Below are 15,865 nucleotides of genomic sequence, written 5' to 3' on the forward strand. Positions count from 1 at the left end.
GAAATGGTAAGTTGAAAATGTAACTGATTTTTAGACTGGAAAAAGCAAAGGCTGATTTGCTTTGATAGTTTATAAACTTACCTCCAGAATTTCTACACGTTTAGGACACTAGAGTAAGGTAGCCAGGTTAGAATCATTATATATACATTATAAGAGACAAATATATTTTGGTATTTAAAATTAGTGTGTCTCACTATACAACTAGAGATGTCATGACAAGTTGAATTTGCATACAACACTCTCTGGCCATACTGTTCACCAGTCATGGATGTGGCTAAAAAGGCACTTGTTGAAAAGATGGCACAAAACAATCACTTTATTTCTAATTATTTATTAATTAATGAATTCATTCATTCAGATTGAAAATAGAATCTTCTTTCACACAAAATATTCAGAGCTACAGTTTCACTTCACTCCTTGCTGATATTTTCCCTCATCTCCCCACAGTCTCAGACACATTCCTTCCCTCTCTCTTCCTTTTAAAAAGAGAAGGCTGCCAAGAGGCAGCAACCAAAAAAAACCACAACAAATTACAGTAAGACAAGGCAAAAGCCTTCACACCAAGGCTGGACAAGGCAATGCCACAGGAGAAAAAAAACTCTAAGAACCTGCAAACAAGACAAAAATACACCTGCTCCCACAGTTAGGAGTCCCTCACAAACACCAAACTAACAGCATATACAGACAGGACCTGGTGTAAACACTTTCAGCCCTCACCCTTGCCACTTTTGTCTACATGAACCCATCTATATATTCCCTGCTTAGCTGATTCAGTGGTTCATATTCCTCTGGAATCCTCCATCCTCTCTGGTTCCTATAATCATCTCCACCCTCTTGTACAGGATCCCCTGGCCTCCAAGGGCAGGGACTGGATCCATACCTCCAATTTAGATACTCTCCACAGAATGTCTAGCTGTGGGTCTCTGCATCCATTTCCATCTGCTACTGGAGGAAGTCTCTCTGATGCCAATTGGGCTATGTACTCATGTATGAGTACAGAAAATTATCATTAAGAAACAATTTATTGATTTTTTTTGACCCTAAGTCTCTAGGTTGTCCAGATTTCAGTTCCTGGCCATCCAAGCAGTGTTGGGCATGGGCTGCATTTTGTGGGCCTCAACTTGAATTAGATATTGGTAGGCCTCTCCCTCAAATTCAATGCTACTAGTACATTCAACACAATCTGCCCTTGCAGATTGTAGGTGAAACATTTTTTATGTCTGTGTTGGTTGTCACATATCTCTTCCAGTAGCCTTCAGAGTACCTTCTTGTACCAAAGAGACTAGAACAGAGGGGTGAAGGTATGATGCATACAGCAGCTCAATATCTTTATCTTCATGTTGTCTTAGGCACTGAGACTATATTGTTGCCTAGCCCAGCATGGCCTTCCTGGGCACAGAGTGACATGGTTCCTGCCTCTGTGACAGGGACCCTGTGTGAGCCTCCAGGAAGCTGTGGGCATTAATGTTTGTTTGTATGATAGTGAAAATTTTTCACATTCATCTGAAGAATGTCCTCCTAGTTAACATTAATGACTCCATGATAATTAGAAACAACAGGACTCTAGGAGTTTAGGGTGTGGCTATGACAACAAAATGGTAACCACTGGTACCTTCATGACAGCACTTAAAGACTATGGGAAAGAACTCTAAATCATGTGTTCAAAAATATATATTGTTTCTTAACTATGCAAAAATATATGAGTGCAATATGAATTATATGAGGGGCTTCATGAATCTAAAGGAACAAAAGCAGCAACTTAGTAGAAAATTACTAAAGAAGGAGATAAAGAGATTTAGAGACAGGTGATTGCAGAAGATCTCACCTAGCTAAGGATTTGTTTGTTTCCTTGTTTTGTTTTATTTATGCTTAAAAAGACAGATAGATTCCTGAGTTCAGGATCAGCCTAGGACAGAGCAAGGTTAGGCTAATGCAAGGTAGAAATGGCAATTTTAGGGCAAGGTCACCCAACTAACTTATCATCCCTGCTTAACAAAGCCAGACAGATCTCTGAATTCTTTTGAAATGTTAAAAAAACAATGCATACTTACAGTCTCTTAAGAATCAAAGGGTTGGGTCATGGGATGCTGATACATAAGGTAAACAAAAGGAAACCTGGAACAAATGACTATATTAATACATAAAATTAAAGACTAGACCTGTGTTCTGTAGCGGGTAATATTTAGAAAATGGTGCCTGGTGTGGCTTATTCCTATGAAGCTCCCATGTTCCCACTTCTTTTTGGCTCTGACCGGAGCCCTGACTAGCTAGATGTACAGGCCCTGGCACTGACTAGATGCCAGCATGGTGGATTGGCAGAGCCAGCTACCACAATGCTCTGCTGAGCTCAGAAAATTCTGGCTATTCCTTTGTTACCTGGTACAATAAAGACACTTAATGCTTAAAGACTATCCAATGGATTTATATATTTGGAAATGCTCAATTAAAAAGATGTCCTCACAATTAGAATTGTTGCCTGAAAGGGTTAAAAAATTTCAAAAACTTCTAACAGACAGAGCAGAACCAAGAATACAGGTCAGCTTGGTCATGAGCTCTGTGTTTCAGGAACTTGGCTGACCACAAGATAGATGGTTGGTTACGAATAGGCTCTTTGAGAATAGTCTATACAAAATGTTCCCCATGACTTTTCCTTGGACCCTGTCACAAACTGAATAATGAGCTGGCACTTTCCACAGGAACTCTCCAATAGCCCTCCTTTACTCCCCCTGGGTTGTGGTTTCCCCCCCCCCAGTTGTGGATTTTGGCTTTAAATTCTGTCTCCAAAGCCCTGGGGTCAGACCCCATTGCCCCTGCATGGGCTACAGGTCTTGACCTCAACATGTTGATCAAAATATACCTCTTGCTAATTGCATCAAGTCTTGTGAGTTAATGGGTGGCTGAGAATTCCTGAGGATTGGGTGAGGTCCTCCCTTTGTGGGGGCTTTAAATTGCCCAATTATCTAACCTAGATATTATAACTACCTTAGGCTGCTAGAGACATGGGTACATCTGCAACCATCTTCTCTCTTCCTCCCCTTCCTCACTCTGCCTACCTTTCATACTGTCTAATGGCTGAGCTTTCTTACAAATGTAGCAGGAAAATATCCCGCTACAGTGTTAGGCAGGAGATGAACTTGTAAGACCTCCCTCAAGCCTCAGGAATTCTTGGCCACCCAATAACTCACAAGACACCATTCTTGATGCAACAGCAAGAGGTATGTTTCGGGATCAGTCAACTGATGGTCAATTCATAACCCATGCAGGGGCAGAGGAATTGACAAGACCACCTGGTCAGGGGAGGTCTTATATAGGAGCCCACATGGGGGAGGGGAGTGAAGGGGTAACCAAGGAAACATAACAAAAAACAGTGGAAAGTCAACTAGTTCCTGGAACCACCCAGATGACTTGCATCTTTCTTTGTGGTCAGGAATGTGTCTTCCTGCTTTGGGCCTTCCCCACCCACAGGTGGGTTCTCTTCCCTGAGGTCTGAGGAATGTTAATTAGTCTCTCCTTTCCTCTCTTGAATGTTAATCTAGCAAGTGTCCTCTGACTCAGGAATAATGTACCCCTCCTGGAATATAGAATGTATCCCGGGGCAGTGAAGGCCTAATATCCTACATTCAGTTCTGCTTTCGGAACTAGTAAACCTGCATTCTTTTGCTCAGGTCTAGGGGTCATAAAAACTTTCTATATTTTTCTAAGTTTTCAATCTTTCAAACTAGCCAGAGAATTTTTTTTTTTTTTTTTTTTTTTGGATAAAAAGAGAACTGCTTAGAAAACTGACACACACACAAGCAAGCAGGACATGGACATACAGAGAGAAAGAGAGAGCCCTGAGAATAACAAGAAAGTAGGACATGGACATGGTGATCTCTTACAATAACACTCAAACAGAATATAGACAGGAAAATCTCCAGAGAGAAAGCAGAACTTAGAGAGGAGCAGACTGGAAAAGCTGCATCAAACAAAACACAGTTTGTCAGCTTGGATCCATGATTTGACTTTAAGTCCTTCTTTTGCAGCTCCCAGACACACCTTTTCTCAGAACCCTTCTCTAAGCCTAGTTTGCAGATAGCATCCTTCTGACCGAGCATCAGCCAGGATCATTTGGGCATTTCTACAAGACCCCAAAAACAAATCCAACCATATGGAACACACTCCCACCACAGGGAAACTTGCCTAGCTTTAAGAGATGTCCAGTTTAAATACCATATCCTCCATTACTAGGAGGATTCACTAAGATCACTGTCATAGATTCCAGGATGTTTCAGTGGTACTAAATTTCCACACTGCACTCCAAATGTCACTCAATTCCAGCTGTTTCTTTCTGCACTCTCTTCCTTCATTCCATTCACTACTCTCACCTGAGCCATCCTGTTCCCATTCCACACACTCCCAGGCCACCAGAAAATCTATTCTATTTCCCCTTCTTAAGAATATTCATATATCCTCTCTAGAGCCTTCCATTTTATTGAATGTCTCTAGATCTACGGAGTACATCTTGGTTATACCCAATGGCTAATATCCATTTATAAGAAAATACATAATACATAATGTATTTATCTTTCTGGATCTGAGATTACCTCACTCAGGATGATATTTTTTTTTTCAGTTCAATACATTTGTCTGCAAATTTCACAATGCCACTTTTAAAACAGCTGAGTAATACTCCATTATGTAATGAACTGTAGAAATTAAAAAAAAAAAAAAAAAAAAAAAAAGAAAACCCTGGTATTGGCGTAAAAACAGACACACTGATCAATGGAATTGAATTGAAGATCCAGACATAAATCTATAAACCAAAGAACACCTAAATTTTGATAAAGAAGCCAGAAATACACACTGGAAAAAAATGACAGCATCTTCAACAAACGGCGCTGGTAAAACTGGATGTATGTATGTAAAAGACTGCGAATCTGTCCATGTATACCACCTTGTGCAAAATTCAAATTCAAGTGCATTAAAGATCTAAACATAAAACCAGATACTCTGAATCTGATAGAAGAAAAATGAGGAAGAGTCTTGGACCCAGTGGCACAGGAAAAACCTTCTGAAAAGAAAAGCAATAGTAGAATCATTAAAATCAGCAATTGATAATAGAGACCTATTGAAATTGAAAAGTCATCATCAGAACAAAGAAACAGCCTATAAAACGGGGAAAGGTTTTTACCAACTCCACAGTCAATACAGCACTAATATCAAAGATATATAAAGAACAAAAGAAACTTGATATCAAAAATTAAATAATTCAATTTAAAGGGGGTTTTATATTTAAACAGAGAATTTTCTAAAAGGGAAATTCAAATAGCTGAGAAACACTTAAATACATGTTAAATATCCTTAGCCATCAGGGAAATACTAATAAATACTATTTTGAGATTCCACCTTGTATGTGTCATAATGGCTAAGATCAATTACACAAATGCCAACTCATGGTACTGATGATGTAAAGCAAGAGAGACACTCCTCAATTGCTGGTGGGTACGCAAACTGTATAGCCACTATGGAAATCAATATGGTGGTTCGTCAACAAATTGGGAATCTACATATCTCAAGACCTTTATTTTGTTTGGGTAACAGCATAAATGTAAATATCACTTTTAATTCCTGTTTAGAAAGGTTCTTTGGAGCAACTCACATCTGTGTTGTCTGGAAATTGGCAGTTCAGTTAACAGTTTAGCAGTGGAAGCTCGGTTCACTTGGAAACACTTCATAGATGCACTAACAGTCCAGTTCAGTAAAGTAGGGATAACAAACTTGAATCGGTAGGGGTAGCATTAGTAAGCAGTGACCACAAGGCCTCAGCCTTGGTTCAATTCAGTAGGACAAAAACAGGAGGAAGGTCAGCAGAAGTTCTCAGCTGTGCCTCTATGAGGGAAGTGAAGATCAGTGAAGACATGAGACACACAAGCACTGCACAGCAAGCCTTGCTCAGCTTCTGTCACTATCCATTGAGTCCTATTTATAGCCCTCCAAACATCATGTGTCCTACAGAGTCCTTGCCTTATTGTTGGACTCTAAGATGCAAACCAGGGGACTCTGTCCCCCAGAGTCACACAGGGACACAGCAACAACATGAAGTTTAATGATTCGGGTGCACAGGGGATCCCTTGCATGCAGGCAAGAGAACCCCAAACAAAAGCTGGAAGCAGTTCTTATACAAAGTTTACAAGTGCAACCACAAAGGCTGACCTTCTCAGGTCCAGTCTATAGGTGACTCAGATTCACACATTGCTTTCTTTCTAACCACCTCCCATCCTGGAATGTGTCTTCATGCTCTGGGCCTTCCCCACCACAGGTGGGTTCTCTTCCCTGTGGTCTGAGGAATGTTAATCAGCCTCTCCTTCCTCTTCTGTATGTTAATCCATCAAGTGTCCTCTGATTCAGGAATAATGTACTCCTCCCGGAATGCATCCTGGGGCAGTGAATTCTAAGTTCAAACTGAGAACTGAATATCTCACATTTAGTTCTTACATGATCACATGTCTTGCCTCAGCACATGTGTCTGTCTCAGCTGACATCACTCTGCCAATCAGCCCAAGTCCGTGGAAGCAACAAGAAACCTCAGCGCATCACCAGAAGTTTCATAGTGCACTTCTCTGTAAAGTCCCAGCAAATGCAGCTTTACTACTCAATGTAAGGTGGATCAATACATGCATGCTATTAGCAAAGAATCCTTCATCACATGTCTTTCAAATGCTTGCATTAGCAAAACATCCTTTCACCTGTGTCTGCTTGAGCCATGTGTTCCTTTATGTGTTTGATTTAGTTGTTCACCTGTGTCCACTTCAGGAAAACACTCCTCAATGGGTTTGCCCCAGCAAAACACAATCCAAACAACTTTCCAAAGAACCTGTAAGCTCTACTTCACAGGTCAGACTTCCAGTGGAGGGAGAAGGACATTAATCTATGCACAAATATCCTGCAAACATGATAAACACATAGCAAAGATTATACACTTCACATTCTCAAATTCCTTATCATCAGAAAATATAAAACAAACTGATACATCAGAACAAAAGCAACCCCTTTCATGGTGAAATACTTAATGAATTATAAGATCTATCATCATCACTTGTTTATGATCATCACTACATATAGTTAGTAGGGATATAGTTGCATATTTTAGTAAGTTTCTAAGATCTTATGATAGGAAAGTAATTATCACTATTGTTTGTAATGAGAAGGGAAGGTGCTATTGCCATCTTAATTCTATACATAACCCAGTAGGGCAGGAGAAATGCCTCTACAACTTGCCAAAATCACACTCACAGTAATGAGTTATCATAGAAATATTAACAAAATATTGATGATTTTTTTTACATAGGACTTCACGAACTATCAACAATTTGCAACTGAGCAGTAGAAATCCAAAGTGAAAGAGGAATTTGTTCTTATATTTTATTTTGACAATGATAAGAAAGTTTGTCTTCCCTCCATAAGGAAACTCATCCTTTAGTCTTATGGCATTTTTTTCCAGGAACTGTAAATTAAGTTTAAATTTAAAAAAATGGATCAAATTTTTCTTTGTTTATATGGTTATTGATATTTATTCAGGGATTACTATGTAGCATTGGCTTGCCTGAAAAGTGCTATGTAGACTAGGCCGGCCTTGAACTCACGGAGAACTGCCTGAATTGTAGAATTAAAGACTTTGGCCATAATGCCCAGTTGCCAATAATCAATCTTACAAAAGAATTGCTACTTAGTAGCTCAAGGAAGAGTTACTTTGGTCTCTGTAACAATGACATTTACATAGCCCCTTCTCCACTGTCACTTGAGTCAGGCAGTCTTCCATATTTGGTTACTTATGTTAGTTATGCATTTAAATTCCTGTAAATAAAACTTTAATAATAAATTATGAAATCATTCAATGTGTACAACTTAAATTTGCAAAAACTTTTACACCATTTATTTTATGACCAGCAACTCAGTTCAAAAGGAGAACAATAATCAGTATATTTTTGCAAAATTATAATTCTTTCTTACAAATATTAATACAGCACTATTGAATAATGTAGATGAAGAAATAAAATAAAAGGTTTCTGTTTCAGAATTTATTGCTCAGAATAGAATTTCTGCATTAAATTGTGGAATTATTGAAACTCATAAAGTCTCATGGGTAACACTATTTTCCGCTGCTAGGTTTTATTTGATTGAGGTGGCATGTCAGTTTTCACTATTTGGTCCTATTCTGTTACATGGCTTCAGTTTCAGCCTTGAACTTAAAAAGTTACCTGCTATAATTTCTATGGCTATTGAACAAGCGAGTGAACAAAGACTCTGGGGTATTGCAGGTATGATTATATGTAACATTACAATAGATAGCGATGTAAATAAGGCTACTATTTGAATTTATTAATACTTTTCATTTTCAAGTGAGATAAAATCTCAAGATATTGTAAATATATTAGCCAGATGTTGGTGATTCATTCTTTATCGCTAGTACTTAAGAAACAAAGACAAGTGGATCTCTGTGAGTTTCAGGTCAGCCTGGTCTACACACAGAGTTCCAAATCCAGTCAGGCCTGCATACAAAGAATTGGTTATGAAAAACATCTAAATATAATGCAAATTTAAAAACCATTCATTGTTATGTATTAACTAGTTTTACTGTAGATATTTTACTAAATTAATAAAAAATAATAATAATTTTGTTAGGTCTCAAAGAAACTGAAGACAATTGGTTAACTATTTAAGACACCAAACTCTGGCAGCCAATCTCCCTCAGTTCCTCTGTTAGAGAGTCATCTTGCCTCACATACCCTCACACCTTTCCTTATACTCTCCACCCAAGGGACTAGGGTAGAAATCCATCCATCAGTTCTATTTACCTATAAAACCCTGACAGTTTGGCTTTGCAGGTCTCTTGACCCCTTTGGCCTCTTGCCTGATGCTACTCTTGGTCCCTACTTCCATTGTCTCTTGATTTCTGCCTCTTCTCTCTCTGGTCCCCTGTGTCCCCATATAGCCCACTTCAGTCTGCCAGTTATGCTCACACTAGACTCTTCCAGATGTCTCTCCCTATGCTCTCCCTCATACCTATGATAAGCCTTCTCCTCCACTGTATCTAGTAGTGTCATGTCATCATACTTTTATCTAGATTTTCTGTAAATACAAAGATTTTTAAAACTCTAGATATTTTCTGTTTAAATATTTATTTTACTTTTTGAAATTATGATAGAATTACATAATTTCCCACTCCCTCTACTCCCTCTACAAGCTTCCATATGCTCTCTTTGCTGTCTTTCAAAGCTTTGTTTTCTATTTCATTGTTGTTACACACACACACACACACACACACACACACACATTTATAAATGCATATGCAGAACCTAATTCATCTGTTTAATGTTTACTTGTATGTATTTTTATTGATTCATATGCATCCGTGTTCACATTTTTCTGTCTATAAGTGCGATTCTCTCCATAGTTTATTATAGTTAAATCATTACAAATTGTGTCTTTTACTTATCAAAATGAAAAACTTCACTTATTAGAAAATAAGGCATTTGTAATTCAAAGACCCCTACATATATGCTACTGAACATTCATGCAATAAAAGATATAAATTGTTATAATAGTGAAAATAAGGGGACCAGGATGCTGTCTTTTCAGGGAGAGAAATGAACATTTTGGAACACTTGATTTCTGAAAGAACAATATGGAACATTTTTCTACTCAATTGTTTACATTATGAACATATATTTTGGGCTGAAAAATGAATAGCAGGTCAATCTGAAAACAAAGCAAGAAATGTCAATGAAGTTACTGAAATCACTCTGAATAGAACACAAGAAGTGAGGAAGCACTGATGATCTGGCAACTAGGATTCTATAAATAAGCCATCCCTTGTCTTAGAAAGCAATGGGTAACAGAAGAAATGAGCTGAAGGAGAGACGGATGCTGTACTGTAGTCAATGGCATGGCCGAAAGGCTACTTACTCAGCCAACCTTGGAAGAAACCTTTATTTTGTTCTGCTCCCCCCCCATAATTATTATGGTTACACATAGAGTTACATATAAATATATTATAATAACTAGCCAGGTTCATTTACTGTTGCTCACATGTATTTGTTTTATTCCTGTTTTTTTTTTTTTTTTTTGCCTAAACTGTACATTCCTGAAACGTAACTATCGATCACAGAATTCTTTTATTGAAAGAATGCCTATCCTTGAATCAGCTCATGTCTGCTCATTGACTCAATCTTATTTGAGACATTATTTGAGACATAATTTTTTTTCATGTTCAAAGCATTTCATTTATTTTTAAAGAAAATAAAAACAGCAAAGATTTCATAAGTGGAAAGGGAAAAACTATAGAAAAGTGAAACAAAGGTAACCAGATCTAATATCCTGATGAACACATATTTCTAAATTTACATATCACATATGTTTTACTTACACTTTTATATTACAGCATAGTATGAATCATTTGTACTTAAAAGACATTTACACAAAAGTCAAGGTCCTAAACTGAGCTCAGAGTTCTGTATGCCAGCTATTTGAGGCAACAGGAAAAAAGCATCTGTCCCTGACCCCAGATGCATAGAAGTTGCAAATAGGAAAATTAGACTGTGTAGTTTCAAAGCCACCTCATCTAAGGAAAGCGGCTAGAGTACCCACTCAGCAACAAATGAATAAGAATTATTCCCTTTCAATATACTTAGCTAAGTATCATCAGATTGAAATGTATTATGTGCCTTCTCTCAAAATTTGGTCACTGTGATACATGGCTCTGCACCCTGATCATGGAAAGCCAGACACTTCTACAACAATCTTCTCAATCTAAATAAAGCCTGTCCAAGCTCTAGAAGCCATCTAGATTCTCATTCATTATTTCTTTTAAAAGACTTAATTTTTACCATATAATTTTAAATTTACAAAGTGATTTACAGACTTCATTACTGGGGCCACAAACCTATTTTTGGCACAACACTATTGCTTTAGTATAACACTATTGTAGGATAAATAAAGCTTATACATATTAACGTAGTTCATGTCAATCCTACTAAACAGAAAGAAAAAGTTAATTGTGTCTTAATGTTTTACTGTTACACCACTATGGATAATGTTCATTAGCTAGGCAACATGGGGTTTTGGAGTGGCTTCTTTATGTTTCATCTCATTTAAAAGTGTCAACAGTATTTCTGAGGAAACACCAGACTGAATTCCAGAGTGGTTGTACCAGCTGGCAATCACACCAACAATGAAGGAGTGTTCCTCTTTCTCTACATCCTCACCAGCATCTCCTGTCACCTGAGATTTAATCTTAGCTATTCTGATTGGTGTAAAGTGGAATCTCAGGGTTGTTTGGTTTGCATTTCTCTGATGAGTAAGGATGCTGAATATTCCTTTAGGTGCTTCTTGCCATTCAGTATTCCTCAGTTGAGAATTCTTTGTTTAACTCTGTACCACATTTTTAATGGAGTTATTTGATTCTCTAGAGTCTAACTTCTTGAATTCTTTGTATATATTGGATATTATCTCTCTATAGGATATAGGACTGTCAAAAATCTTTTCTCAAGCTGTTGGTTTCTTTTTTGTCCTATTGACAGTGTCCTTTGTCTTACAGAAGCTTTGCAATTTTATGAGGTCCCATTTGTCAATTCTTGATCTCAGAACATAAGCCATTGGCCTAGGCATATAATCAAAAGATTCTCCAACATATAACAAGGACACATACTCCAATATGTTCATAGCACTCTTATATATAATAGCCAGAACCTGGAAAGAACACAGATGTCCTTCAACAAGGGAATGGATACAGAAAATGTGGTACATTTACACAATGGAGTAATACTCAGCTATTAAAAATAATGAATTCATGAAATTCTTAGGCAAATTGATGGAACTAAAAAATATTTTCCTGAGTGAGGTAACCCAATCACAAAAGAACACACATGGTATACACTCACTGATAAGTGGATATTAGCCCACGTGCTCAGAATACCCAAGATACAAGTCACAGACCAGGTGAAGTTCAAGAAGGAAGACCAAAGTGTGGATGTTTCTGTCCTTTTTAGAAGGAGGAACAAAATACTCAAGGGAGCAAATACAGAGACAATGTGTGGAGCAGAGACTGAAGGAAAGGCTATTCAAAGATCCCACCTAGGGATCCATCCCATATACAGTCACCAAACCCAGAAACTATTGCTGATGCTAAGAAGTGCTTGCTGACAGGAGCCTGCTATAGCTGTCTCCTGAGAGGCCCTGCCAGAGTCTGATAAATACAGAGGCAGATGCTAATAGCCAATCATTGGACTGAGCACAGGGTTCCCATAAGGGTCTGCAATGGAGGAGTTAGAGAAAGGACTGAAGGAGCTGAAGGGGTTTGCAACCCCATAGAAAGAACTATGGTATCAACCAACCAGAACCCTCAGAGCTCCCAGGGACTAAATTACAGACCAAGAAGTACACATGGAGGAACCTATGGCTCCAGCTGCATATGTAGCAGAGGATGGCCTTGCTGGGCATCAATGGGAGGAGAGGCCTTTGGTCCTGTGAAGACTTGATGTCCAAGTGTAGATGAATCCAAGGGCAGGGAGGCAGGAGCGGGTGAGGGAATACCCTCATAGAAGCAGAGTAGGGGGATGAGATAGGGGGTTTCAGGAGAGGGAGTACAGGAATAGGGGATAACATTTGAAATGTCAAGAAAGAAAATATCCAATAAAAAAAAACAGGTTAAAAGATACAGTGGGCATAATGAAGTTACATGCCCTGTCTTGCTAACTTTGCCTGATTTGGAAAACCAAGTTCATTGTTGCTACTATAAATCCAAAAGAATCTGGCAAAGTTTTTATAATGAATTTTTTTTTTGGAAAGAGAATATTGTTTTGAGGGCATAATTTATAATTATCTGTGGTATGGATAAATATATCAAAAAACTGTTCTCTGGAATGGTATTTTCCCCTGCAACTACCTCCGGCTAATACACATGGCTAGTCAAATTTATTTTAGAAGTCCAGATATGTCAAACTGATTTGGCAGATCTATATATAGATCTCCTTGAAAATTAAGTGAAATTGGAAACATTTGTGGTTTTCTTAGAAGATGGCTGGTTTCTTAGAAAAAAATAGCACTAAGTTTAAACATTGGAGAGAAATATTTTTATGCACTTTCTCACTTGTAAATAGTTCTGATTTTCAAGTTTTTAGTACTTCATGTAGATGGAACAATTCCCAATTTATAATGACATAATGACTAATTAAAATAAGAAAGATAATTTATTCCTAAAACAAAATTTAAAAATTAAAAGGAGAAAATTAAATTTACAGGCAATTTTTCTCTATATGTTCTAAATGACTTTGATGACTGTTGGTATTTTTGTTACTTCTCCATCTAAGTCATAAAGTGTGGAAACCAAGGTGTCCACACTTACGATACATTCACCCTTATGCTTCATCCCAATGACCAGCCTCAGTTACCACCATTTTTTTTCTAAATAATCTTCAAGTTTGGTGAATATATGTTTGGAGATTTCAGATGGCAATGTTAAAATCAAACTAAGAATTTAGCAAATTTATACATAGTTTTCATTAACATTCATAAAACTAGGTCAAGTGTTGACTTATACAAGTAATATTTCTTTAGTACTTGTTGACACATTATCATTAGTTTGTGTACAAAACCTCATGCTGCTTGTGTTTGAAGCTTTGCTTTGCAAATAAGTGTTAACTTCTAAGTCTTGAAGAGTATTGCATAAAACAGGTATAAAGGAACAGTACAAACTCAACAATATGTATTATTAGTTTCTGACAATTTAATAACTAGGTAATAAATTTTGATATACAGCTGTTAAATACTTATATGATTTATAACAGATTCCTAAGACATAAAGTGTATACTTAATTTTAATAGAACATTTTCATATAATACGCATACCTTCTCTCAAATGTTCCTGTATGATTCTTTCCTGCTTGACTATATTTCCTTTCCCTATCTATTTCTCTTTAGAGATCAACCAAAGGAAAAAGATCAAACCAAAAATGAAACATACACACATATAGACAAATAACCAGGAAGTCTCAAAATCAGAAACTATGACATACTAGAGAAAGACCAATTAGACAAAAAAAATTGTCCAAAGAAAGCAATGGGAGAGAAAAAGTTTACAAAATACTACTGACTTCACTTTTTGTTGGCTGTCTAGTGTTGGACATGGAGCCTGCCCTTAAGTATGGTTGTTATTATACTTAGTGGGACTCTACTGAAGAATTTTTTTTTTTTTTTTACTTTGTAACCATTGTTAACTGTACTTGGGTAATGTGTTCCCTTGACTCAAATCAGATGAGTTCAAGCCATTTAGGGATTCATACTTTTCTTCCCTGTGATTTCTTATAATCTTTCCATCGAAATTGTGATACATCATGTAACACAGACTGATACATTTTGCTACAAGTGTTGGTTTCCTGTGTGCCTTCACAAGGCAGCTTGTGATACATCCCATAGTGCATTTTTCAGGACTTTCTTTACCCTTCCTCTTCACTCTATGCAATGATATGTTCTCTATATAACTGTTCTTCCAACCCACAGTCCTATAGGTAATTTATCGTCTTAATTATTCACATAGGAGTCTTGAGAGTTTTAAGTTAGTGGATACTGTTTATGAGGTTCCCCCAATTCTTCCATTATTTCTTCCACAGTTCTCTCTAACCTCAGTCCAATTTTTGGCTGTAATTATCTTCATCTGTCTCAGTCAACTGCTGATAGAGCATCTCAGAGGACATCCATGCTAGGCTCTTGTCTGCAAACATAACATAGCATCAGTAATAATGTCAGGGTTTGGTATCTGTACACAGCATAGATCCCAAGTCGGGTCCATTACTAGATGGCCTTTACTTCAGACTCTACTCCATTCTTTCCCTGCATTTCCCTTAGACATGAACAATTCTGGGTCAAATATTTTGAAGATGGGTAAGTGGCCACATATCTCCTTTGGGAGCTTTGTTATCTACCGGAGGTGATTTCTTCAGGTTTCCTCTTCCCACTGTTGGGCACTTCAGGTAAGGTCATCCTCACTGAGTCCTGGGGGCCTCTCACATCCCAGGTCTCTGGGCCTTTTTAGAGATTCCACACAACCCCACATTTCCTCCAGCTACATATTTTTATTCATTCTCCTGGCCCTCTGGGCTTCTCCCTTGTCTCTCCTACCACCACCCCACCATACAGGATCCTGACTTCCTTTTTCCCTCCCCTTTTCCTCTACCACCCAGGTCCCTCCTCTCTGCTTCCCAGGACTAGTTTTGTTCCCCCTTCTAAGTGAAATTGAAGCATCCTCACTTGGGCCTTCCTTCTTGTTAAACTTCATATGGTCTGTGAGTTGTATCATGGATATTGTCTACTAGTCCACTACTTTATACTAGAGTAATATTTTATGAATAACGTACACTTTTTATAATACATTATAAAATGTCATAATAACAAATATTTGCTATTGGCAGTTAACACTAGGGTAAAAGATGTCATTTTATTTAATTGTGAAATTATTATTAAATTGTTCATATATATATATATATATATATATATATATATATATTCATGCCAGCATCTTTAATTAATCTCTGTTACAAAATGAATATATAAAAAATATGAAAGCAGCATGGAAACTTACTGCAAATTCACAAAGTTTCAGTTGGAGTGGAAAGAAGATTCAAAGAGGGGAAAGTGACTAAAACTGTTTTATGTATTTATGAAGTTGTCAAAGAATAAAAAATGAAAACTGAATTTAAAACATTTTATAATCTATACTTGTAATATAGCACAGAATAATATTAAAAAACATTATCTATGTGAAAGGTTGTTTAATATTCTAATGAATAAGAATATTTCTTTTTAATCCTGTTTATTGGTCAATTTCTAAAAT

The sequence above is a fragment of the Arvicanthis niloticus genome, chromosome 9 (assembly GCF_011762505.2).
Source record: "Arvicanthis niloticus isolate mArvNil1 chromosome 9, mArvNil1.pat.X, whole genome shotgun sequence".
Taxonomy (NCBI): domain Eukaryota; kingdom Metazoa; phylum Chordata; class Mammalia; order Rodentia; family Muridae; genus Arvicanthis; species Arvicanthis niloticus.